At 40.7% G+C, this 24270-nt stretch overlaps 2 long non-coding RNA genes across 2 annotated transcripts; one reads left to right on the top strand and one right to left on the bottom strand.

Moving 5' to 3' along the window:
* The first annotated feature begins 188 nt into the window (after positions 1-188).
* Positions 189-11393, top strand: LOC148870517 (uncharacterized). Its single transcript, XR_016107819.1, has 2 exons — positions 189-355; positions 11182-11393. It is a non-coding gene; the product is annotated as an uncharacterized LOC148870517 (long non-coding RNA).
* A 4784-nt stretch (positions 11394-16177) lies between these two features.
* LOC148870516 (uncharacterized) lies at positions 16178-17249 on the bottom strand. Its single transcript, XR_016108051.1, has 2 exons — positions 16908-17249; positions 16178-16804 (listed from the first exon to the last, which is right to left on the bottom strand). It is a non-coding gene; the product is annotated as an uncharacterized LOC148870516 (long non-coding RNA).
* Positions 17250-24270: the final 7021 nt, after the last annotated feature.

The raw sequence follows: 24270 nt of genomic DNA, 5'->3' as shown, positions 1-24270 counted from the left end.
CCAATTATTAAAAATGTCAATTATTAAAATGCCGTTAAAGGTATATTTAAATTTCCGCTAAATATATGGTTTTTAAGTGGCATTTATTAAATCGCCGTTTAAATCACATTTAAAAGCCATTAAATATCAGTATTTTTTAACCACTGATTTCACTTCTACATCAATGGTGTAGATTTAACTTCATTGGAGAAAATATATGCAACAAAAATTGGCGCGTGGATACCAATTTCTTCCCGCGCGCGAGCCCATTCGTCTTCTCTCTGGCAACATGTCTCCTGCTATACTACCAAAGCCGCATTCATCAGTTAAAGCGGACGTAAACGTAAAAGGGGTAAGAAGGCTGTGAGGGGATGAGGTAAGCTCTGATGTAGTGTGTTCGGACTGAGAGCTGGGAAGAAGTTTGTGTTTTGTTGTGCATTTTTGTGGTATTTTCTGCGTGCTTTTGGATCAATGTTCAACTGAGGGATTTAATTTTTGCATTCTTTTGGTTTTTTTGTGCTGTTTTCTGCTATACTACGAAAACCTCATTCATTAGAAGCCACCACAGCAGAGAACCCTAATTTCTTTTGGCTCAAAACTAGCGTGTTCTTCTCTCCGGCAACGCACATCTCATGCAAGATACATTGAGTTCGGCTGTGCATGTCATCATAACTTCAGCCATTGGTCTTCTGATGCTTGAAGCTGGTTACTTCAATTTCGAACCTATGCTTGTTCTCTATTTTTATTTCATTTTAGGTTCTATTCGCTTATTTTGATTTTTGTGTGCTTTTTTGGTAAAACATTTGGGGAGCGTGTTGGAAACATGAATTTTAAAAGATAGATGGAAACCCCTATCTGAAGATGCTGCTCTCTATCTTTCTAGTCCAATCCTAGAAAAAAGCCACCAATCGTAAGGCCTAGCAGTGGAGGACTTCTCTTCCCATCGTCTTTGAGTCGTACCTTGTCGTAGATACCCCCTGTCATCATTAATCTTCAGTTCAAAGGCCAAAATGAAACGCCATTGTCTGAAAGAAATCATCCGAGTTGATATCAGTTCAACATTCTAAGGTCACACCCTTTCTATTTTGATTGAAGTAATGTTTATTGCTTGAATAGGTAGTTTGTTCATTGTGTTCTTTTTAGTTTTAAATTTTAGTACAAAATTTTTTAAACGAAGGATCTTCAAAGAATACCATGGGGGATCCCTGACAATTTTCAAAAGGATGCAACCCCAATGGAAATCTTTTCCCTAAGGAAAAATCTTTAATGCCTAGTTTGAAAAGTCGAAATTAAGTAACGCCTAGTTTGCAACTCAAGTTTTGAAAGCAATAGAGCAAAAATAACTTTAACTAAGTTCCCAATCGTATGCTTATTGGCTTCTACATTTAAGCACTATGAATATAAAATCCATGTGTGATCTACATACCAGATGTTCTCGACAAAACTCGCACTACTAAAAAGGAGGGCAATTCAAATTTGAAATAGCAGAACAATCACTATTTCCAGCATTTGCCACCATAAGTGGAGGAGCATCAACTCCATCCACATAGCCGCCACCACCGAATACTCCTACTGTTGTTTGCATTGTCCTGCAATTGAAATAATAGTAATCTATAGTAGGTTAGTTTAAAAAAAAAGATACTTGAAATAATACTTTAGTTGCCAAAAACACAACAACAACAACAACACTACAATAAATGAACAGTATACATCCATCGACTCCCAAGTAACAGATTTCAACGGGAATCCTCACAATTGAAAGATAAGATGACCAGGTACAGACAAGGATAAAAATACAAGTATTCAATCTCATATTATTAGAGTTTACGACAATTGACAAGCTAAAATTTATTGAAACTTATAATATTCATAAAATAATTACTACCAAGTACTGACTATGCTGTAAGATTCATTGCATTATGCTATTATATATCTAGTTCACAAAACTAATACAGAAATTGTTGGTACCTGATCATACATAGACACAAGAAAACTTCACGACCATATTAAGAATCTAGAATAAGAATAAGTGTCACATCATGTGGATATAGGTATCTAAGCATGTTAGCTAAATGAATATAAATTGAAACAGGCTTATGCAATTAAGCTCAGGATCAAGCTATCTGAATTGGCCACATGTTTGCTCAACTAATCCCCCCTTTAGTCTCTCTCACTCCACTTTGAATGGGAGCTGCTCTCTAGTGAGAGTTGAGATTAGTAATCTTTTTCAATTAAAAAACCCAAAATAGAAATGGCTTAATTTTTGGATATATTTCAGGGCTACATATGAAACCTATATACCCAATGAGTAGCAGATGGAGGAAGAAGCATGTGGCATGTGGTGTGTCTCTTTAGTCCATAATTAGGAAAGATTTCTGAATTGTTGATATTAAGGCTTGTTTTATTTGCAGTGCAATTTCATTTGCACTGGTATAAAAGTATGGGAATGCAAATGAGTTTGAATGCAAATTCTGATTTATCTTTTTTCTGCCTGGTTGCATTATAAATGAAATAAAATTAAAATGAAACCTGAAGTGAAGTAAAACCTAAACAAAATTTCTACTGTGCAAGTGCCAATGAAATTGCATTGCAAAAGACAGGGCCTTTAAGGATCAGTTTGGAGGACTACAAATACAAATATGTAGAGTGCAGAACCTTGTATTTTGTATGTATTTGCACTATACATATCTGTATTTGTACTCCTTTCAGTTTGGGAAAAGTGCAAATATAAATATGTTCAGTGCAAAACCCTTTATATGGAATTTCGTTTCTTTATGACCCCATAGGTATTTCTAAACCTTGCACTTGGACTATACATATTTGTATTTGGGATGCAAATGAAGGTGATACTCCATTGAAAAAATCCCTTAGATGCTTGCAGACTCAACTAGAAAACTTAGCTTGAGGCAGTGCTACGAAGAGGGTGCCCTCACCATGAGAGCTGGGAGGTTCCCCCACCCCAACCACTTCTATGTATCCCATGTATCAGACTGGGCCCACAAGTTTTAAAGCAAGTTCAGATGACTTGTCAACTACTATCTTAGACTTAAAGGCCTAAAAGTAGACCTATTAAGAAAGAAACCCTATCTTAAATTCATAATTAGCAAATTAAGGGGCTAAGAACCAAGATGCTTCTTAGCATCAGGGAAGTCTAAGGTGGAATCTATCAACTAGTGGGCCCTATGAATTATTGGCCCCATACTGATCTGCAATTTCTCCAGCCCCAGAGACCCATATGAAGACATTTACTCGAGTAAGGTTTAGTTTTTTGAGACCTCCTCGATTCATTGAGGCAACAGAACCCACCATGATTGATAAATTAGATTGTCCATGGGATAGATTAACTTCTTTTTTTCTGTCTGTTTTTAATCTGCAGTGGTCCCTAAATGGACCAGCTTCAGAAGAGACTTATCTCTCATGGGGCTAAGTACTGAGTATAGAGCTCTCACCTACAGTCAACAGGTTGGAATTATTTTTGGCCTAATGATATTGCCAGGCGACATTTTACCATTGCCAATTGACAATTCTACAATGTACTTTGTACTTTGTGAAACATTATTAGAAATTTGAACTGGAATCTTCAACTAGTTTAGTTTTGTGGGGTCAAGAATTCTGCCACTCATCTTGACTTATCGCTTCTTTCTTCTGGCCCAAGTAGGAAGTGTCCTTCTATAATGAATAAGTCTATTTCTTGATGCCTCCACCAACTACATTTTGAATAGTAAATTGACCTTTGCTGCTGCAAACAAATTTAGGCTGCTGCAAACTCATTTTGAATAGTAAATTGAACTTTCTTGTTTTGATTCACTTGTAATTGATTTACTCAAGTGTAGTTAGGATCATTTGGGCCATGGAAATCAAGTTGTCCATCAATGTCTTGATCAGCACAAATGTTGATGTTGAATTGCTTTTTCACTTCCTACACTGTACATGCGATGAGATTTATGAGTAGTCCATGACCAATATTCCTAAATTCCCAACTCTGCAACATAGTCTGCAGTCTACACCATGGATCCCCCCACATAAACAGTTTTATTCAAGTTGTTCACTCATTCACTGCCTTTCACCACTGTACTTAGGGCAAATATCTAAAGGGTTTTCTTTAAATATTTTGCCTTTGCCTCTAGTAATCAACAATGATGATCTTTACTTGGAGAGATGAGAACCCAGAAGATGCAAGGGGGCATAAGCAAAATAGAAAAAAGGACTTTAAGTTGAATTAAATTATCTTGCATGGATGATATTGAATTGGTGGAGCCAATTGAATTTCAGATCTGATTATTAAATGGGCACCCACTTAGATTTGGTTATTTATAGATTTTATTTGCATTAAACATGTATTAAGTAAGAAATTAGATTTTCCTATCAATTACTTTATGACATCCAGTCAGTTGTTGGGAAGAATGTTCCTTTGGTTAACTTAAAGACCATTTAATAAAACCCAACACTTCTCTATTTAAATGCACATTTTGTTTACCAACCCATCATAAATTCATTCAAAAAATTGCAACAATTACAGAATTGGAGATCTTTGCCTCCTAATGGGCCACAGCATTTTCATGCTTTGTCTTGGGGTTGCTCATTTTGAGGCGCTGATGACGCTAACCAATAAAAAGATCTGCTATAACAACCTGTCAAAATAAAATAGAAAGAGTTCCCCTTTTTTAGAATAAGAACTAAGAACATTTTGGCATGCCTGAGCTTCATCATTTTCATACAAGCAACTACTAGTTACTATGAGTCTTTCTTTTTCTGCTTTGAAGTAGTTGTATAGGTACAGTACAGTAGAGAGAGAGAGAGAGCTAGTGCAGATTTCAGTAGTAGTATTTAAAAATAGGAGGATGAGGGGAAGTGAGCTAATTTATAGACAAAGCTGGAGTCATCAGGGCTGTTTGTTTGTTACAAGAAGAGAACCACCAACCCTCTTCAGAAATTATTGTATTTTGTTGGAGGGGCCCCTAGAGATTACCCAATCAAGTAAGCAGGTTTCTTCTTGATGCTGAACCATATGAGCTAGGTTTTTCCTAGGCAAGACATGAAGGGAAGAACAGTTCACATACCTTCAAAACTCAAGGAGAGGTTTAGAAATGATACTTAGATGAGATTGAGCCAAATGATAAAATTTGAATGACATTGTATCAAATTATTAAATTATTTTGTTATTTTTCTTTAATGTGAATGTCGATCTACTTCTTCACTGCTACCATTAAGTTTTTCACACTATCTGCTAGGTTTTCAGTTGTCCTATTGGAACTACTACCTTGTTATAAGCTTGACTTACCGATTGGCACCTTGCCAACCCAAGTGCAAGTGGGTTCGATCCCAAGTCTCCGCTATGACCAGTAGGAGACCTTACTGATGTAACGCTTTCTGGTCACGTATCATTTTTTTGGATAAGTACCTCGTCATCTCGTATGCTCCCAAGTGGCCAGTGACTTAGAGGCTGAAGTAGAGCTCTCTAGTGTAGTGCAACCCGGTTGCTACTGCAGGAGATGATCTGCTCATCTTTGTAGACGGCGGGAACTGAGGAACCTGCAAGAACTGAATCAGAGAACCTGAGGGGGTTTACTCGGCGAGGTCACTTCGATGGCTAAGTCGGCGCTTAGTTGTGAACTGAAAATGATAGAGAATGGGAGAGTTGGAAGGCAGAGATTACCATATCTTCTTCTCTCGCCCCTGGAGGGTGAGGCCTTTATATACTGGAGTCTTTGTGGGTTTGGTGGAGCAGTTCCTGGATTCCCGCTGTGATGGGATCTGTTTCCGTGTTAGGTGGGGATAATGCCACCAACCAGTAAGGTTGCTCATCTCCGCTTGAATCAGGGAGTGGGTGAGCTAATATAGCCGTTATAAGTCACAATCCCGTAAAATGCAGGGTACGGTGGTGAGCTCCTTAGGGTTGTCATGCGGTGGTTGGTCTGACTAGGAGGTGAGCTGCCCGTAAGATGCCAGGTTGCATGGTGGCGAGCTGTTTGGTGGCGAGTTGCCTATAAGGTGCCAAGCTGCTTGGAAGCGAGCTGCCCGTAAGGTGTCGAGCTACATGATGGTGAGCTGCCTGTGAAGTGTTGAGTTGTCTAAGTTGCCAGGCTACATGATGGTGAGCTGCCTGTGGCAAGTTGGATATAAGTGGCGAGCTGTCTAGTTGTCACGAGGTGCCAGATGTCATAATGTCACTAGAGGGCCAAATCCACCCTCATCATTTGCCCCCCACTCCCGAGTTGAAAGTAACTTGGCGAAGGGAGTAGATTTCTCCTTTTGGCATGTAATTCGACGAGCTTGTAAGCGCTGATTCAGTTTCTTAAGCTTTGGGATCTGCTTGGAAGTGAGCTGCCCGTTAGGTGCCGAAGTCTCTGCCAGTTCGGTACTCCCTTAGGCTCTGGGGGCAACTTTTAGTCCACTTTTGTTGATTTTGTCCAAGCCAAAGAGGCGATTGTGTCTTAAGTGCTCATGCCAAGGAGGCGACTGGGACTAGCTCGCCCCTGTCGAAGAGGCGACTGGGTCTTAGGTGTCCATGCCAAAGAGGCAACTAGGACTTGCTCGCCCATGCCGAAGAGGCGACTGGGTCTTAAGTGTCCATGCCAAGGAGGTGATTGGGACTTGCTCGCCCATGTCGAAGAGGCGACTGGGTCTTAAGTGCCCATGCCAAGGAGGCGACTAGGACTAGCTCGCCCATGCCGAAGAGGCGACTGGGTCTTAAGTGCCCATGCCGAGGAGGCGACTAGGACTAGCTCACCCATGCCGAAGAGGTGATTGGATCTTAAGTGCCCACGTCGAGGAGGCGACTGGTACTTAAGTGATGAGGAAATCTTTTATTAGTTCGTCAGTTCGCACCTGGGCCAGGCCGCCAGGTCGGTGCTTGCGCTAGGTCGCGCCAAATTGGCGCATGTGCCAGGCTGCCAGGCCGCCGGGTGGGCGCCTTAGAGCTATGATTGCGTTGCATCAGCCTCGTAATGCCGGTCACCCACTCCTACAAGAAGCTACTAGGAGCTCGACCTTCAGGGGCAGTACTACTAACTTTAGGTCGCCAGTTCACACGGGAGCCTTGGAAGGCTCGATTAGCAAGGGTTCCCATGTAGTCCGTTGGCCGCCAACTCCCCCGGAAGCCACGAAGAGCTCATCTTTGTAGAGGGGACCTCACGAAAAGGATTGATGAGGTTTTATCTGAATTGAAAGTAAAGTTGGTAGAACTGCTTAGTTTGTTAGCTCCTTGCATAGTCTTTTTGTTCATAGAAAATGGAAACTATAAAGCGAGAGTTTTAGTTTCTAAAAAGTGAGGACTTAGCTTTTTGTAGGATGAGAAGTTATCTTTTTGTAGCGTTTTCCACAGATGGCGCCAAATGATGTAGCGCTTCCTACAGACGGCGCCAAATGATGTAACGCTTTCTGGTCACGTATCATTTTTTTTGGCTGAGTACCTTGTCATCTCGTCTGCTCCCAAGTGGCCGGTGACTCAGAGGCTGAAGTAGGGCTCTCTAGTGTAGCGCAACTTGGCTACTCCCTATAGGAGATGATCTGCTCAACATTGTAGACGGTGGGAACTGAAGAACCCATCCTCCTTACAGGAGATGATCTGCTCATCTTTGTAGACGGCGGGAATTGAGGAACCTGCAAGAATTGAATCAGAGAACCCAGGGGGTTTACCCGGTGAGGTCACTTCGATGGCTAAGTCAACGCTTAGTTGTGAGCTGAAAATGATATTAGAGAATGGGAGAGTTGGAGGGCAGAGATTACCATCTCATCTCCTCTCGCCCCTGGGGGGTGAGGCCTTTATATACTGGAGTCCTCGTGGGTTTGGTGGAACAGTTCCTGGATTCTCGCTGTGATGGGATCTGTTTCCGTGTTAGGTGGGGATAATGCCACCAACCGGTAAGGTTGCCCAGTTGCCCATCTCCTCGAGGTTGTCATGCGGTGGTTGGTCTGACTAGGAGGCGAGTTGCCCATAAGATGCCAGGTTGCATGGTGGCAAGCTGCTTGGAAGCGAGCTGCCCGTAAGGTGCCAGGCTGTATGGTGGCGAGCTGCCTGTGAGGTGCCAGACTACATGATGGTGAGCTGCCTGTGAAGTGCCGAGTTGTCTAAGTTGCTAGGCTACATGATGGTGAGCTGCCTGTGGCGAGTTGCCTGTGGCGAGCTGTCTGTGACGAGCTACCTGTGGCGAGCTCTCTGTGACGAGCTACCTGCCACCAACCGATAAGGTTGCCCAGTTGCCCATCTCCTCAGGGTTGTCATGCGGTGGTCGGTGTGACTAGGAGGCAAGTTGCCCATAAGATGCCAGGTTGCATGGTGGCAAGCTGCTTGGAAGCGAGCTGCCCGTAAGGTGCCAGGCTGTATGGTGGCGAGCTGCCTGTGAGGTGCCAAACTACATGATGGTGAGCTGCCTGTGAAGTGTCGAGTTGTCTAAGTTGCCAGGCTACATGATGGTGAGCTGCCTGTGGCGAGTTGCTTGTGGCGAGCTGTCTGTGACGAGCTACCTGTGGCGAGCTGTCTATGGTGAGCTGCCTGTAAGTGGCGAGCTATCTGTGGTGAGCTACCTATAAGTGGCGAGCTGCTTGTGGCGAGCTGTCTAGATGTCACGAGGTGCCAGGTGTCATAATGTCACTGGAGGGCCAAATCCGCCCTCATCACTTACCAACTAGTAGATTGGCACTTTGCCATGTGATAGATTTATATGGACCATAGTGGGATCACATTGTCATGGATGGGTTAGCTAGAATGGGGCTAATAGGACAGAAATGTGTAGTGGGCCTTCATAGTTTAAGCGAGTTAATTGAGAGTGTGTACATGCACACACTCTCACTCACTCTCTCTCTCTCTCTCAATTGATTCACTTCATTTTGTTTTGATGTGCATCCCGTACTCTTTTTTTGTAACAATTTCTTTCCTTCTTACTAATCATATCTTTATTGTCACTTCCCCCAACTAATGTAGGGTCTAGTAGATAGAAAGCAAGGTTGATGGATACCCTTACTTCAAAAATCCAACAAAGTATGTACTGAATTTAGGGGAATATCCAGAGAGTAGTTGCTGGTTTTCATTATAGTAGCAGTGAACTACTATAAAATAACAGAGGAAAGGAGAAATTACATGTTTTTCTAACTGACTTCAAGAGGAGGAAAAAGATGAAAAACTGTAGAGATGAACAAAATTTGCTTCCTTCAATACCATTGTCCATTATCACCTGCACACATAATTCTTATTAATTATAAATATAAATTGCATTCAACAACAAAAAAGAAAACATAAATATGTATGAATAGGCTAAATTTTTACATGTTTACCTTGCACATGCAATTGAACTGGAGGGCTTGCACATTCTGCAATATACAGCCATACAAATAATGAAAACAGACCCAGAAACAGTACTGCATGAACATGGGAAACAGACCTAAATGTCATAAAACAAAACATATGTATCAGCTGTTCTATAGGCTTATGCCTCTGTGTCCTTGAAGTTTGAAGGAACCCAAGTCTGGTGGATGTATTAAGGACTGTATGATCAGACTGTGATTAACAGCTGGCCCCCATTACCTGGGCCACCACAGAAGTAGAGGATTGTTTTCAGTCATCCTTAATCCGATGGCTGAGATGGTCACAAGGTTGTCTGACAGACTCAAACCTTTTACCCTTCAAAAAAAAGGCTCTTTAATAGGGCTCTCTCTTCACCAATTAATTGCTTATGTAATGCTGTTGCTGGTTTATCTATATAGATGTTTATCTATATACATTCCTATATTAGATAGTGTTGCAACCTTGAAAATGTAGAAACTACACTTTGTGTTGTTCTGGTACAAAGTCTGAAATGTATGGTATTGGACTTAGATGCTTATTTTCTGTACTGGAGGATGACATCATGCTAATGGAGGCTATTTGCCTGATAATATGATGGAAAATCACAGGATGAAATATCTTTCTCAAAAAGTTACTCTCAAGCGCCATTTTATTTGCTTTGTCAAAGCAAGAAGATACTTTTTTTTGGGTACAGTGCTTATAGGGAACCCTATTTTTTGTTGTAACTACTCTTTTATTCTTTTGGATGTAGCAATGTTCAGATTTAGGGGAAAGGTCTGCGTAGCATACAACACAATTATTAACACATTTATTTGCTGGGTAGAACATAGGAGATCTATTGTTATAGGGTCCTAAATGTTAAAGTGCTTGGATTGACATGTTCCAATGGTCTTAAGGCCTCACTATGATTCAAACTTGAGGCATTGTGGGCTTTTGGCATGTTGGTCAAGCACATAAGAAATGGTATCAGAGCCTACCAAGTTTGAACCATAGTGAGGGCTACCTGGGAGAAGGGCTCCCTAGAGCCACTGTGAAAGCTTTCACAGAAAGGGCTACCTACTCCTAGAGTGAGAGCTGCCCAGGCAATGCAAGGTTGCAAACTACAAAGCATCTTGTTTACACTAAAGTTTTCTGTTATATGTAAATGGGTTTTTGAAAAGAAAATGGGTAGAGCAGAAATAAAATTTAGAAAGAGTAAGCATCATATTTACATTAAAGTTTTCTGTTGAATGTGAACGAGTTTTTTAAAAGAAAATGGGTAGAGCAAAAACAGAATTTATTAGAAAGAGTAAGTGCAGGTGCATTGAACAAGAAAGTATAGAAGCTAAGAGAGAAATTAAAGAGGTTCTTTTGGGGGGATAGTTGGAACTTGGAAGAAAAGAAAGAGCTATCTAGCTAGCTAAACCAGATTGGTACAATGATTTTTTTTTCTAATACGTAGTTGATTGTAGTTATTCTGAATATAATATATTTCTGAATTTTATATATTTTCTGGGCTTTTGTGTAAATTTTAAAGTTTCATTTAGTTTGGACAAGATTGGGTAACCCAATCTGGTCCATTTGCATTTCAGTTGAATCGGATTGGATCCGGTTTGTATGGGGTTTGGACCAAATTTGGTGCAGTCCATTTTTAAATGGACCAATGATGGATTGGATCAGATTGGACCAAATCCAGTCCAATTGACACCCCTACTCTCTAAAGCAGGTGAGAACTGTTAAAGATACAACCATAAACTTGTATGCTGTCCTAGAAAAAACAAATAGTGAAAGCACACAAAGTAGTCCATTTGTAAAAGGATATAATATATCTGTTATGGAAGATCTCTCTCTATTTATCTATCTGTCAACCATCTATCATTAGATCCAAAGATATAATATTATATCTAGTTTTTATTAATAAGATATATTTGATTTTTCAGGAAATTGTTAACATGGAGGGTATTGAAGATGTATACTTTGGATTTTGACGAAGACTTTTGGACATCATAGAGCGAAATGATTTTTTTGTTATATTTTTTGTTGGTTTTTGGACTATCCATTATGGATCTATGATCTAAAAGTGACAGTTGTATATATAAACATTTTATGATAAATTTGTTTTATATGAAAATGGTTTATTTGGTTAAATTTCATAATTATTTGATTTTTAATTAAATATATAATATGTATTTGATTTAAAGTGCATGATGAAATTAATATTTATTGATAAAGGTCCATTTACCATTATAAAATAAGCAGCATCTTTTTTGTTGCTTCATTTTATTAGTTTTTAGCATGTATGGACGAACATGTTTAGACATTTAGTGGCGCTTGTAAATGCCACTAAATCCTAAATGAATAGAATGATCAAGACATTTTAGTGGCAATTATAAATGCGACTATACCAGTTGCTATTTAGTGGTACTATGAATTGCCACTAAATGTGTCAACAAATGTCATTATTAAATTTAAAAATGGCATTTGAAACTGCCACTAAAGAATGTATAAAACGCCACTAAAAATAGTTTTTATTGACATTTATATAAGTATCACTAAAATTTGGATAAACGCCACTGAAAGTAAGTTTTATCGGCATTTACTTAAATGTCACTAAAAATTGGATAAACACCACTAAAACTTTTACCGATTCAAGTATCAGTGGCGTAATTTGAAAATGCCGCAATAACTTTTAGTGACGTTTTTACCTATCTTTAACGGCATTTTCAAATGTCGTTAAAAATCACTTTTCTTGTAGTGTTATAATTAATTGCATGCTCAACGGCGGCTCTTTTTTCTTCGTGGGAAGGAGATGAAGGGCTACTACAATGAAATTAACTTGCCACATAATTGTAAATAATTAGGTGGGCCAATTAATTAAACTGTTGAGAGAGTGATATGCCCGGTATCATCTACAAATTTCAAAGTGGGCCAATTTTTGGCCGGCTGCCTAATTACTGAGATTGAACTTTGTTGGGGACCCCAACTCGGCTCCCCTTTCATTGTCAATCCAGGGTTTACTTGATTAAAATTAGATTTGAAAGTTGAAACAAGAGTGTGAAATCCTCCGCAATTAATGATTAATTTAAAAATTAAAACGCAATGGATATCTAAAGATTTTTGACATTTGAGTTAGATGTAACAACCCTTTACATGGGTTGACAAACGTATATATACTCGGGGCCAAGCACCATATAGGTACCGTCCTGCCTTCTGACTTCTAAGGCTGCTAATTGACCCTGTCTAAATTTACACCAGTTGTTGACTTGTTATACGATGTATTCGCCAACCCAAAGCTAGACTTGATAAATAAGAAAATAAAAGACTAAGGACAACAGATGAATAGTACATGTTTGGTTAGGCCTGGAAAAGTAAGAAATAGCCGCTCCTCCTGTTGCCATGGATAATTGGCTTTCTATTATCTAGCACTGCTGCCATGCATGTATTTATAACAATTTATCGTGATACTCATCACCCTAAACCCATAACTTTAATTAATTAATTCAAGATATTGAAGTAAATTAAACATCGAAATTCCGTGAGTTTTGTCTTAAATCCATTTAACTTTTCTTCTCAATTTATAAAATCCGTCATATCCTAAATCTGTTAAACCCGTTTTGACCCGTTCCACCTATTAAATTCCAACTAAAAATTAAAAGAAATACTATTTAAAATTAGCATTTTATAATTAAATGAAATTAACAATCTATCAAATTTAAATTTACATCAAATGATGATTTTGATCCCAAGAAATTTATATAAATAAAATATTAATAATAGAATAATTATCTTAGTACTTAAAACTTATAAATTTATGCATGATATATAATATAATAGGTTTATATTTATGCATCCCGAGTATTGGGTATCGAATACCCTAAACTCAAAATCCAAACCTGTCCCAAACCCTAATCCCAAACCTTATAAGTTTTGATAAACGGTTAAGACAAATTGAATACCCAAAAAATTCCTGCAAAATTACCATCCTAGGTGGGAATTGAGGAGAGAGAGGAATTGCTCTTAACCACATCAACATTCAAAATATGCAGAAAAGAAGATACTGTCAAAACATCAGTAAGCACCTTTATTAAATATTAAATGGTGGACCAGCCATCAATATAATACCAAAATATTTGGTGATAATGGTATCAATATATTTCTTTCGTCTTATCACCATCTCTCTCTCTTTGACATTACACATCAAAGCCGAGAAACAACTTGGTACGTCATTGCAAAGAGTTTTTCAACAGTATACAAGTAATATATAGAATGAGAGGAGCACGCGCGAGACCAAGTACACAGTCTGTGTAATGACTAATGAACAAGAACGTTTCACTAGCAAGGAACATTCATATTGCCCGTAAGAAGAATTGAAGGAAGGAGATAAAGTGATAGATTAAATTCCCGCAATATAATAGGTTCGTCAGTAGCTATTAGGTGAGAAAAGTCGCCAAGGAACATTCATATATATAGAGAGTGGCATGGTTTTTAAAAACTAATCGGAAACAGAACCGGTCAGGGGACCGTTTCCTGGTTAAGTGTTTCAACCTATGACGTCATAAAAAAAATATGTATAAATAATAAAAAATAGCATAAAATTAAATAAAAAATAGAAAAAATATAGAAAATACAGAAAACAAAACTATCTAAATAAAAATAATACAGTATAAAATACAAAGAAAATATAATAACAAAATAGAGAAAATTCTAAAAAATACAGCAAAAAATAAAATAAAAAATAAAAAATACAGAAAAATAAAGCTATCTAAATACAAAATTAACAAAGTACATAAAAATAGAAAATAAAAAAAAGAGTATAGAAAATACTGAAAATACAAAAAACAGAAAATTGCAAAATAAATACAGAAAATAAAATAGAAAATTGCAAGTTCTTCCTTTCAAGGTCATACAAGTTTTTAGTCCTCGTCATGCTGCATATTAAGATTTCAATTATAGAGAACCAAACAGATAACAGATTGTCAGCACAACTGCACAAGTAAAATAATAGCTTCTGTTTTATTGAGTTTGCAAAAAACACAAAACCCATATGTTTTGCAAAAAATAAAAAAAAAATGCAAAAAAAAAAGAGATTTTAATAATTTATCATTCTTTGACATCATTTGATCATCATCACATCATCATCATCATCATCATTCACATAGCAAATAAGCAAGGAATTGAAAACAAATTAATATAACAAAATTAATTAAGCCAATGTGATAATGTGAATCTCTGTAATTAATTAAGCAAAGAATTCAGAAAAAAAAATAATTAAGCAAAAAAATCAAAGAATCATTTAAACTCACAAAAAAAAATTACCTTCAGGTCCTTCATGGTTTCACTACTGGTAATGGTGGTGTGATAGTGTGCTCGGGCTTGGTTGCAAGCAAGTTGCTACTGCAAGTGTTGCTGCAACTTGCAAAATCGCCAATGGTGGTATTTGCAAACTTCCCACCCACAACTGCAAACTCGTAGGACAGCCGCTGTAAACTCGCCTATCGCAAAGCCTGGAAGTGCTACAAATTGCAAAAAACGCTGATTGCGCTGCAAACTCATTGTCATCGATCGTCGTTAATCGCTGTCGGTCGATGTGTGTCACCATCGAACATTGGAGGTGCTGGCCGCCACAGGTGGTCGGTTGGGTGTGAGGGATGGCCGCCGCTGCAAACTCGCTGTCACCGATCATCATTAATCATCGTCGGTCGGTGTGTGTCATTGTCGAACGCTGGAGGTGCTGGCTGCCGTAGGTGGTCGGTTGGGTGTGAGGGATGGTCGCTGCTGCAAACTCGCCTGCCGCAAAGCCTAGAAGTGCTGCAAATTGCAAAAAATGTTGGCCGCCGATGTAAACTCATCGTCGCCGGTTGGCATTGATTGCCGTTGGTCGGTGTGCGTCACCATCGAACGCCAAAGGTGCTAGCAGTCGCAAGTGGTTGGTTGGGTGTAAGGGCTAAGAGGAGGGAAGAACGAAGGGTTAAAACGAAAAATGGGGTTCTAACCCTATATTTGATTAATCGATTTGGGATGGGAATATAAAGTAATTTTATTTTATTTTATTTAAAATAGTGAAAATAAAAAAGAGAACCCGCAAACCACTGCCCAAGTCGAACGATTTAATGATCCGATCGCCCGGGTCAGCAAATTTTTGACTTTTTGAACATTTTTTAGAGATTTCCAGTTTTTAGTATAACTGGACCCAAGGGCCTGACCGGTTACCGGTTTTTCCGGTCCGATCCAGTTTTGAAAACCATGGGGAGAGGTGTCCAACAGGTAACGAACTAAGTTGCACATCTCCTTAAATGCAAATGGATGTGATACCATGGACTAGGTACCTCTAGACATACATCTCTATCCACCATAAACACTTGCCCCATATACGAAAAGCTCGCCTTTAAAATTTTGAATTACCAGCCTGTGGCCCGATTGAGAATTGCTTGACGCTCCATCGTCGTTGAGTTAATTATTGAGATAGGAAGCCGGGCGCCGAGGAGTCCACTTGATGGCTAGCGCTCTTCTTCAGCAAGGCCAGAGGCCCAGAGCCTACTTTCCATGGGAAGCCGCCCCTCCATTAATTACTTAATTTCTTGCAACGAGCCTTCCAAGAATGCGACAAAATAACAGCGCACTTCTCAAAGAAATCTCCTCTCGATGGTCCACCATGACGCTAACCACTCAAAGGATCTGTTCCCATAACATGAGAGTCGATAATCACAACCCCGCCATGGAACCAAACCAAACCGGCCGGCGTCATTGTAGCACAATTTAAAAATTAGGAAATAGGAAATAATTTAGATAGGTACCCTATACTTTACGTGGAGTGTCAATTTAGTACCTGAATTTTAAAATGCCACAATATAATATCTGAAGTATTCGAATTTTTATTTTACCGTTAATAAACCGTCAGTTGTATATATCACGTGACCGTACGATTTAAGACTTAAAAATATTAAAAATACTCTTAATTCATCATTTTCTCTTTCAAGAAAATGAAACAGAGTCCAACTTTTTGCTTTCAATTTCTCATTACCGCTGGAACACGTGAGCACGATGGAAACGATACTGACTTGGAATGACTGTAAGCGAAAATATGTATACCGGTGTTGCCGAGGGAGGCAGCAGCGAGCTCGAGGTTGCCGAGATGGCCAGAGAAGATCTGGATGGACATGGACATAACATAGTTGATCATGTATACGATGACAGCAGGGGCAGCAAGGTAGAAGAGGAGCGGCAGTTCGATCCGGGTGGCAACTCGGTAACGCTTGAACGCTGGCATCTGCGTGTCTGACAGTATCTGTTCAAGTTCGTTGCTCCATTCCAGCTTCGCCACCGATTGTTGCAGTGAAACAGATGCAGACGGAGATTTTGAGTGTTAGATGGCTCTTCCCCAGACGTTTCCATTTTTATTTTTTTTTCTGGGTGGGTTATCAGGGGAGATGATTGGGGAAGAAAATTTTTTGTCCATATGTCGCCGGAAAAAAAGGCAAAGAAGTGGATCTCGACCGTCGGAAAGGGCATTCACTCTCCATGAGATTCGACATGCGGCCGGTGGCCCCGATCCCGGTGTTAGACCTGGAGGAGGAACGAGAGAAGAAGGAAGAGGAAGACGTAGATGAAGAGTGCTGAATGCGCTCGTGCAAATAATGTTAGATGATTGATTACAAATATACTTGACCTGGTGAGTGCTGAACGCGCTCTCGTTCGGTTCAGTTCGGTGATTCATGAGCTCCCTTCCCCCTAAAGTAGTCAAGTGTTTAATGCGGTTATACCAGTTGCCGGCCAGATGGATTAAATAAGTAATCAATCAATCCCGTCAGCTTTAACGGCGCTAAACCGGAAAAAACAAGACTCTGAGTCTGAGGGCTCATCGCATATAATTTCAGTTTGCTTTGACTCCTTCACCACTTCTACTTACCCCAACACAGCAAGTTAGGTACTAACAAAAAAGACAAGCTAGTCTTTCTTTTAGCTAGGAGAGACCATCCCTTCTCTTTTGGCTACTTGGAATCCACTATCCGGACTCCAACCAGCATAGTCTCGCTAGTAAATGCAGTTCCTACAGCGGGTTCTGTATCGCCACGCCATTTCCAAACTGGGATCACCCATTAACAGAAAAGCTTGATAAAGAAAATTAGATGACACATAAAGGGCATTTGTATTTTTTCCGTGACACTTAACGGTGACTTAACGCTAAGTATTAAATTATGTAAAATGAAAGTTGGGTATTAGATTTTCGTGTTTTAAAATCCGGGTACTAAATTGACACTCAACCTAAATTACCTAGGAATTTTCCCTAAAAATTAGCACCAATTGACAAGCATCTGGTAAGATACCTTGGAGGGGGACCTTTGAAATTCCAAAATTGTTTCCAAAGGCTATGTTTGTAAACGATGCAAATAAGTGTGAATGTAAATAAGTAGAGTGTAAAATGATTCTGATTATGCATGATCTGTAAGTTCTTACCTAAAAGATGACTTGGACCTTTGTTGCGTAGCGAACTGGACTAAGTTCCAAGACAGAGGATTAGAGAACCTAGTGGGGCTAATCCGACGAAGTCGTTCTGATGCTTAAGTTAGTACTGGGTTGTGCGAGCTAAAAGTTTTATGCTAGTAAGCTAGTGAGCAAATAATCGTACATACTTGAATCTTGAGGGTTGATGCCTTTATATAGTTGGGATGCCGTAGGTCTCTCGAAACGTTCTCCAAATCTTTGGCCCGTGATGTTGGGACCCATTCCGCTTAGTTCGGGGAGTAACACATCAATTAATGAGGTTTATCGTTTCCCTCCAATTTGGGCAGGGAGGAAATAAGGCCTATGGTTATGCGATGTGATCCCGAGTAGTTTAGAGTCTGCTAAAAAGCTTCTATCATTGATTACGTGGCACCTCAACTTATATGGGTACCTAAGTGATTTTATCTCCAAGGCGACCAAGCACCCAAGCTCCCTGATCTGCTGACATGGCACTTCATGCTGAGTTGTCGTCCTATTGGTAGACCACATCCACGTGTCCTTTACTTACTAGGTCGGGTCAAATCACCTCTCATCAGATTCATATAATTTATAAAATTGGATTAGTTTTGTACCAACAAATTTACCTTCTTACCAAATATGCTTTTAACTGTAATGGATGCAAATATGAATTCCAATGAAGCATATGTTTTTTTTTTTTAATCAAAAACCCACTTGAATGTAAATTTACTTTTTTTATATTGATGTACTTTTTTTTATTATCAATATAAATATGCGTTGGCTTGTCATTTGTCAATGCATAAATATAATATTGTCAAACATAGGCGATGTAATGTTTTACTGGTCCAGGTAAAAAATGGTGTAAAACACTTTTTTGAGATACTTTTACATCAACAATCGATGTAAAAAATGAATCGAAAAAACCAATGTAAAAGTACTCCCACTTGTCATTCAACTCTCTAACATTTGATAAAATTGTCAATCAATTGACAATGGCGAAAAACGAAGGCATTTGATTAATTTCATCTTGTATCAAGCTCCTCCCGGCCACTATCCATCATCTTCCTCCCTTTCTCTCAAATAATCCGTTTCATCCCGTCTGCTCTCAAATGCTCTCCCTGCTCTCAGACGCTTTGATCGATCTTCCGTTTTACTGTCAGACACTCTCCCTTTCTTCGATGTGGCGATTATCAATCAAAAATGCCATAGAGAGAACATCCTTGGTGTGTGGCCGATGAAGCAACGAGTGGTGTTTCAGTATTGAGGTCCCACAGATCGAGCTCGCCATCTTAAGAGCCAAAGAGGGCAAATTGATGATCAGATGAGACTTGTAAGGCAATCGGAGTGACGATCATATTGTCCACCAAAGTGTCAATGTCGGTTTATTTTTTGTTTCTGTGAGCATTCCTCTTTGTAGATAGTGTATTTTACCTTGATCAACCAAACACGTAAAGAGTTTAATGAATGTAAACTTTGTTGTTAAACTTTATCGGCGTAATTTTGTATTTACACCGCAAATAAATGCAGCCTAAGCCTCTAACGTCTTTTGTTTTGGTTTAAAGAAGTCTTCTGCGTGTCATTAGAAAGGTATGTTTTTGTTTCATTTGAAAAATCCCACCAAAAGTATCCTAGTATAATTGGATATTTGATTGCACACACCCACCCACTAGAATTGGGCATAGTGCTTTTATCCAAAACCTCGCGTCCTGCATGTGATGAGCAATTTGCCTTCCACCCCTTAAAGTTTGGCATTCGCTTTATTTAATCAAAACCTCACTTCCTTTCCAAACCAAAGCCCCTTTAGCTCATTCCCTAACATTCACATCTGTCTTAGAAATAAATAGTCTTGATAAAGTAAGTATCAGTACAAAAGATGAAGAGATAAGGAGAGAGAGGACAGTCTTGTCAAATCGCCAAAACCTCTCATTCAAGGACCATTTAAAAAAAATTTGAAAGCTAGCGATGGTAACACAACTTAGGATCAATTTATAGAATTGTTCACAGTTAAGGACCCACTCAAGAAAGGCAATTCAATTTTATCATAGCTAGGCCTTGGATAATTCCAACTTTAGAGCAAAGCAGCTGGATCTCCTTTCATGTGGTTAATTAGAACTTTGTATAGCTTATAATGTGATGTTCCTTTCAGGGGGCTTCCATCTGTTAACAATAATTTTCACCACCACTTGGTAAGGAAGATTAGCGAGTCCTGTGAGATCTCAAACTAAATCCACTTTATCCTTCTTTGGAATCGACCTCTTCAGAACTAATAATAATAATAAATTGATTAAATAATACAAATTAGTTGTCGGTGTTATTTTGATCTTGAAATACTACTGTTTACGCAAGTGCAATCCTTTCAATTTGATAAAAATGATAACTTTTTACCTGAAATATGAATTAATTACCTACTTTATACTCCATTATAAAATAGTTCTTTTCTACAATAATTCCTTAGTTAAACCTTTATTTCAAAAAATTGTTCGGCAACATGAATAAATCTTAATTACTGAGTTAATTGACTTTCAAAACAGTAATTAATATTTATTGTTCCTGTTGCCGATTTAATTGGTTTTAAAATAACAACGGATATGGTACTGACGAATGGCGAAACAGGATTCATATAGCCGATCATATATAGTTGAAATAAGGGTTAAATGATGACCATGATGGTTGATTTTCAAATCAGATCCCTTGTCACATTCTGTTGATACTTTTCCCTCCTGTTCAATTTCGGATTTTCTGCCGAACTTTTTCTTCCTCTCCTCTTTACTAATCCACTCAAATCAGGCCATTTGTCCTTATCTGCCCAACCTCCCAACAATTCTTCAACAAAGGTTAATCCTCTGTTAACTTTCTTTGTGGATTAATCTTTTGGAAAAATAGATCCTAATTTTTAGTTATTCATGCCACAAGAGAGGAGAGGAGGAAAAGGTTAGATGAAATCCGAATTGGCATCTGCATGATGTTTGATATTCAAAAAGACAAATCCTTCAACAAATCTGATGGAGGACGATTTGACCTATGAAACGGTGACATGTGGACACTGACTCAGCACGAGCAATAATTTAGTATTGTAGCCTAGTATAACCAAGTGATGGGCCCATAAAGTAGCTCGCTGTGTCGTAGCTCACAAAAGGAGAAGCTTGCCACAACGCGAGCTCTGGGTTCCCCGAGCTACCTTTGAAGGGATACTCTGAGGCAACTTTAGCTCGCGAGCTAGGGGAACTAGCTCACCCGAGCTTCCAAGCAGACAAGTCATCCCAATGACCAATTCTATTAAAGGTAATCCTGAAGTATTCCGAGCTCGTCACAAAGTAGCTCGCAAATGAGACGTGCGAGCATTCCTCAGGAAGCTTCTATTTGACAAGCCGTACCGATCAGATTGCACCACGTCCCTTACTGACAGTCTACATCCACGTCTATTATCAGGAGGAGGCGTGCCTGGCATTTTGGGGATGTGTCACTCACCCGGGCGAGGAGTATGTCACAATGCCCACCTGTGCAGCCCTGGCAGGTAACGATTGTGGCAGGGACCTAGTGGTGGTTATGCCCGACCTGACAAGAACGCCCCTATAAAAGCCCCCAGGGCGAAAGAGAAACTTCTTCTTGAGACTTCAAATCTCTCGAGTATAGTGATAGTGCGACCTACACTCTTAGCACCGCACTCTTCTTTCTTTCCTTCCTTCTTGCGTTCTAACTTAAGCATCAGAATATTCCCACAAGGTAAAATCCTTGGGAATCCTTCCTTTCTATCTTCTCAGGTGCTGTCCATTGCCAACAAGGAGCCAGTCAACAGCCAGTTAGGGGTGCCCGGATCATGCCGCATCATTTGGCGCCGTGTGTGGGAAACACTTCTAAAAGCTTTCCTCTAAACCTTCACAGTTCCTTCTTCTCTGAAAACTTAGCACTCATGGCTTCCTCAAGCAATATCGAATGCAGCATGGAGATGGATAACGCCAGGGAACAACCCTAGGTTCCCATGGTCTGCATTGGGCAGTTCGCCATTCCCCTCTCGGTGGACAGAGTCCCCAGCCTAAACCTGTCATGAGCAACGACGCCTTGGGTGTTCCCCTTCTTTCCTCTGTAGAAACGACCTTTTATGAATCGACTGTCATCCCTCTTGCGACTAGCCATAACTAGCTCGACGACCTGATGTAATGCATGCGAGCCAGCAAGCCCAAGTGCAGCAGCTCCAACAACATCGGCTTTATCAGCAGCAAGTGTTGCACCACGTCTCCCAGTACCACTACTAGTAACAATTCCCTAACCTGCCTCAACCTCAACTTCAGCAGCCGTAGCTCCCTCCTCGGCACCCAACCTCGTAGCAAGCTAGGTCTCTCTGCCAGGACAAACGCCCTTCTCGCCAAGGAGAAGCCTCCCAAAACCCTCCTAAAAGCCAGGCTTCCTCCCGCGACAGACAAGAGAGACCGGCCACCCCGGTCTCGCTGTAGGCGGTCAGGTCGGGAGGACCCCATCTCGCTAGGTCTACATCACCTCGGTAGTCGAAGTTTGAAACCCCGCTCCTGGAAAACCAGTTTGAGATCCTAGCTATAGATTCCAAGCAGGATCCCTCTATCCATAGCCATCACTAGCGGCCCAAGCTACTTCCTGCACAAACCATTCTTGACAACATGGAGGTGAGCAGCACAAATGCAGAGCCCACCAAGAAGCAGAGATGTCGCCACCGAGCTCGTCGATCTGCTACCCGCGACTTGCCCGAGCTCAGGGGTAGAGAAGAGGTAAGCTCGGGCAAAGTCAAGGCTCCCCTCCTTTCAGTTCCATACCCCTATCTTTCGAGCTCCTAGCAGTCCCAATGCCTAAAGACTTCAACCTCCCCCCTCTTGACAAGTATGATAGGTTGTTTGACCCAAATGATCATGTAGACGCCTTTCAGTCACAGATGCACCTGTCGAGAGCTAGTGAGTCATGCATGTGCGTGGCCTTCTCCACCACTTTCAGAGGAGTAGCCCGCACATGATATCGGAACCTAGCATCTTGATCGATAAGAAGTTGGGCGCAGTTCGCGCAAGCCTTCATGTCCCACTTCGTCACTAGCAAGCGGTGCTCGCGAACTGAAGAAAGCCTCCTCAACATAGTACAGAGAGAGGGAGAGTCCATCCGGGGCTATATCAAGCGGTTCAATGATGCTTGCATGCAAATACCGTACCTGAACCCCACCATGCGCCTCGCAACAGCCAAGAAAGGCGTGACACATAAAGAGTTCAAATGGCACATGGTCGTCAACCAACCGGCCACCATAACTGAATTTCTTAAGCTCACGGACAGGTTTATAGACACGGAGGAAGAGATCAACCAGAAGGGCGAGGGCATGCCCGAGAAGAGGAAAAGGGAAGGAGAGCCTTCCAACCAAGGGGGCAGCTGAAACAAAAAAGATGCAGCTCAGGGGGCAAAGCCGGGTCAATCGTTCCGAGCTCCTATGGCGGACCGAACTGATTACACCCCACTGAACGCAAAGCGGGCCGAAATCCTGATGGCAATCAAGGACGCCCCATATGTGAAGTGGCCACCCCATCTGAGAGGGAATCCCAATGTGAGAAATAAGAACTTGTACTGTAGTTTTCATAGAGATCACAATCACAGTACCGAAAATTGTAAGAACCTCTGCGACGAGATAGAGGAACTCATCCGTCGTGGATATTTAAGGAATTTTGTACGAAATAATAATAATAATAATAATAATAATAATAAAACATGTCGACAAGGGGAGCACGGTAAGGATGCTCCCGAGTCCAACAGCAGGCCGGCCGAACAATCACAGAGGTAGCCTCCGGAAGAGAGTCCGGTTCGGGGCACCATCCACGTGATAGTGGGAGGTTTGATTGTCGTAGGTTGCACTTTAGCAGCAGCTTGGATATCAGTTCGTGAAACTGCCTAGGAAGAACAAAATCCTTAGAAGCAGCCGAAGACAGAAGAACCAATTTTCTTCACGGAGGACGATGCACGAGGGGTTCATTACCCCCACCACGACGCGCTCGTTATAAAGCTAAGGATCAACGACTTCGAGGTCAAGCGCATACTAGTCGACTCAGGTAGCTCGACAGATATTCTCTTCAAAGTCACATTCAACTAGCTTCAGTTGCAGGGAAGTGACTTGAATCCTGCGAACAATCCTTTGGTTGGCTTCAACGGAGAAGAAGTTAGACCCCTTGGGAAATTGACAGTACCTATGGAAGTCAACACGAGGCCCTGCGTAGTCAGACTCAACCACGACTTCCTAGTGGTCGCGACCCCCTCCCCATACAATGCCATAATAGGTCGGCCGATCACCCACATCCTACGAGTGGTGGACTCCACTTATCATTTGACAATGAAGTTCCCTACAGACTTCAGTGTGGGAATAGCGTGGGGCGACCAACAAGTCCCACAAGTGCTATGTCACCGCCTTAAAGGGAAAGACCAAGGTGGCCGACGACCTCGAATTGGAGCGGCCTACAGAGCAAGAAGAAAAATGAGTTAAACCCACGGAAGAAACAATCACTGTTTTGACCTCAGCCATAGACCCAACTCGGACGCTTCAGATCGGTGCTTCCGTCCAAGAACCTCTACGA

This window comes from Nelumbo lutea, chromosome 2, assembly GCF_056320005.1.
Source record: "Nelumbo lutea isolate HS-2025 chromosome 2, American lotus-T2T, whole genome shotgun sequence".
Classification (NCBI taxonomy): Eukaryota; Viridiplantae; Streptophyta; class Magnoliopsida; order Proteales; family Nelumbonaceae; genus Nelumbo; species Nelumbo lutea.
This window is presented reverse-complemented; position numbering and strand designations above follow the sequence as displayed.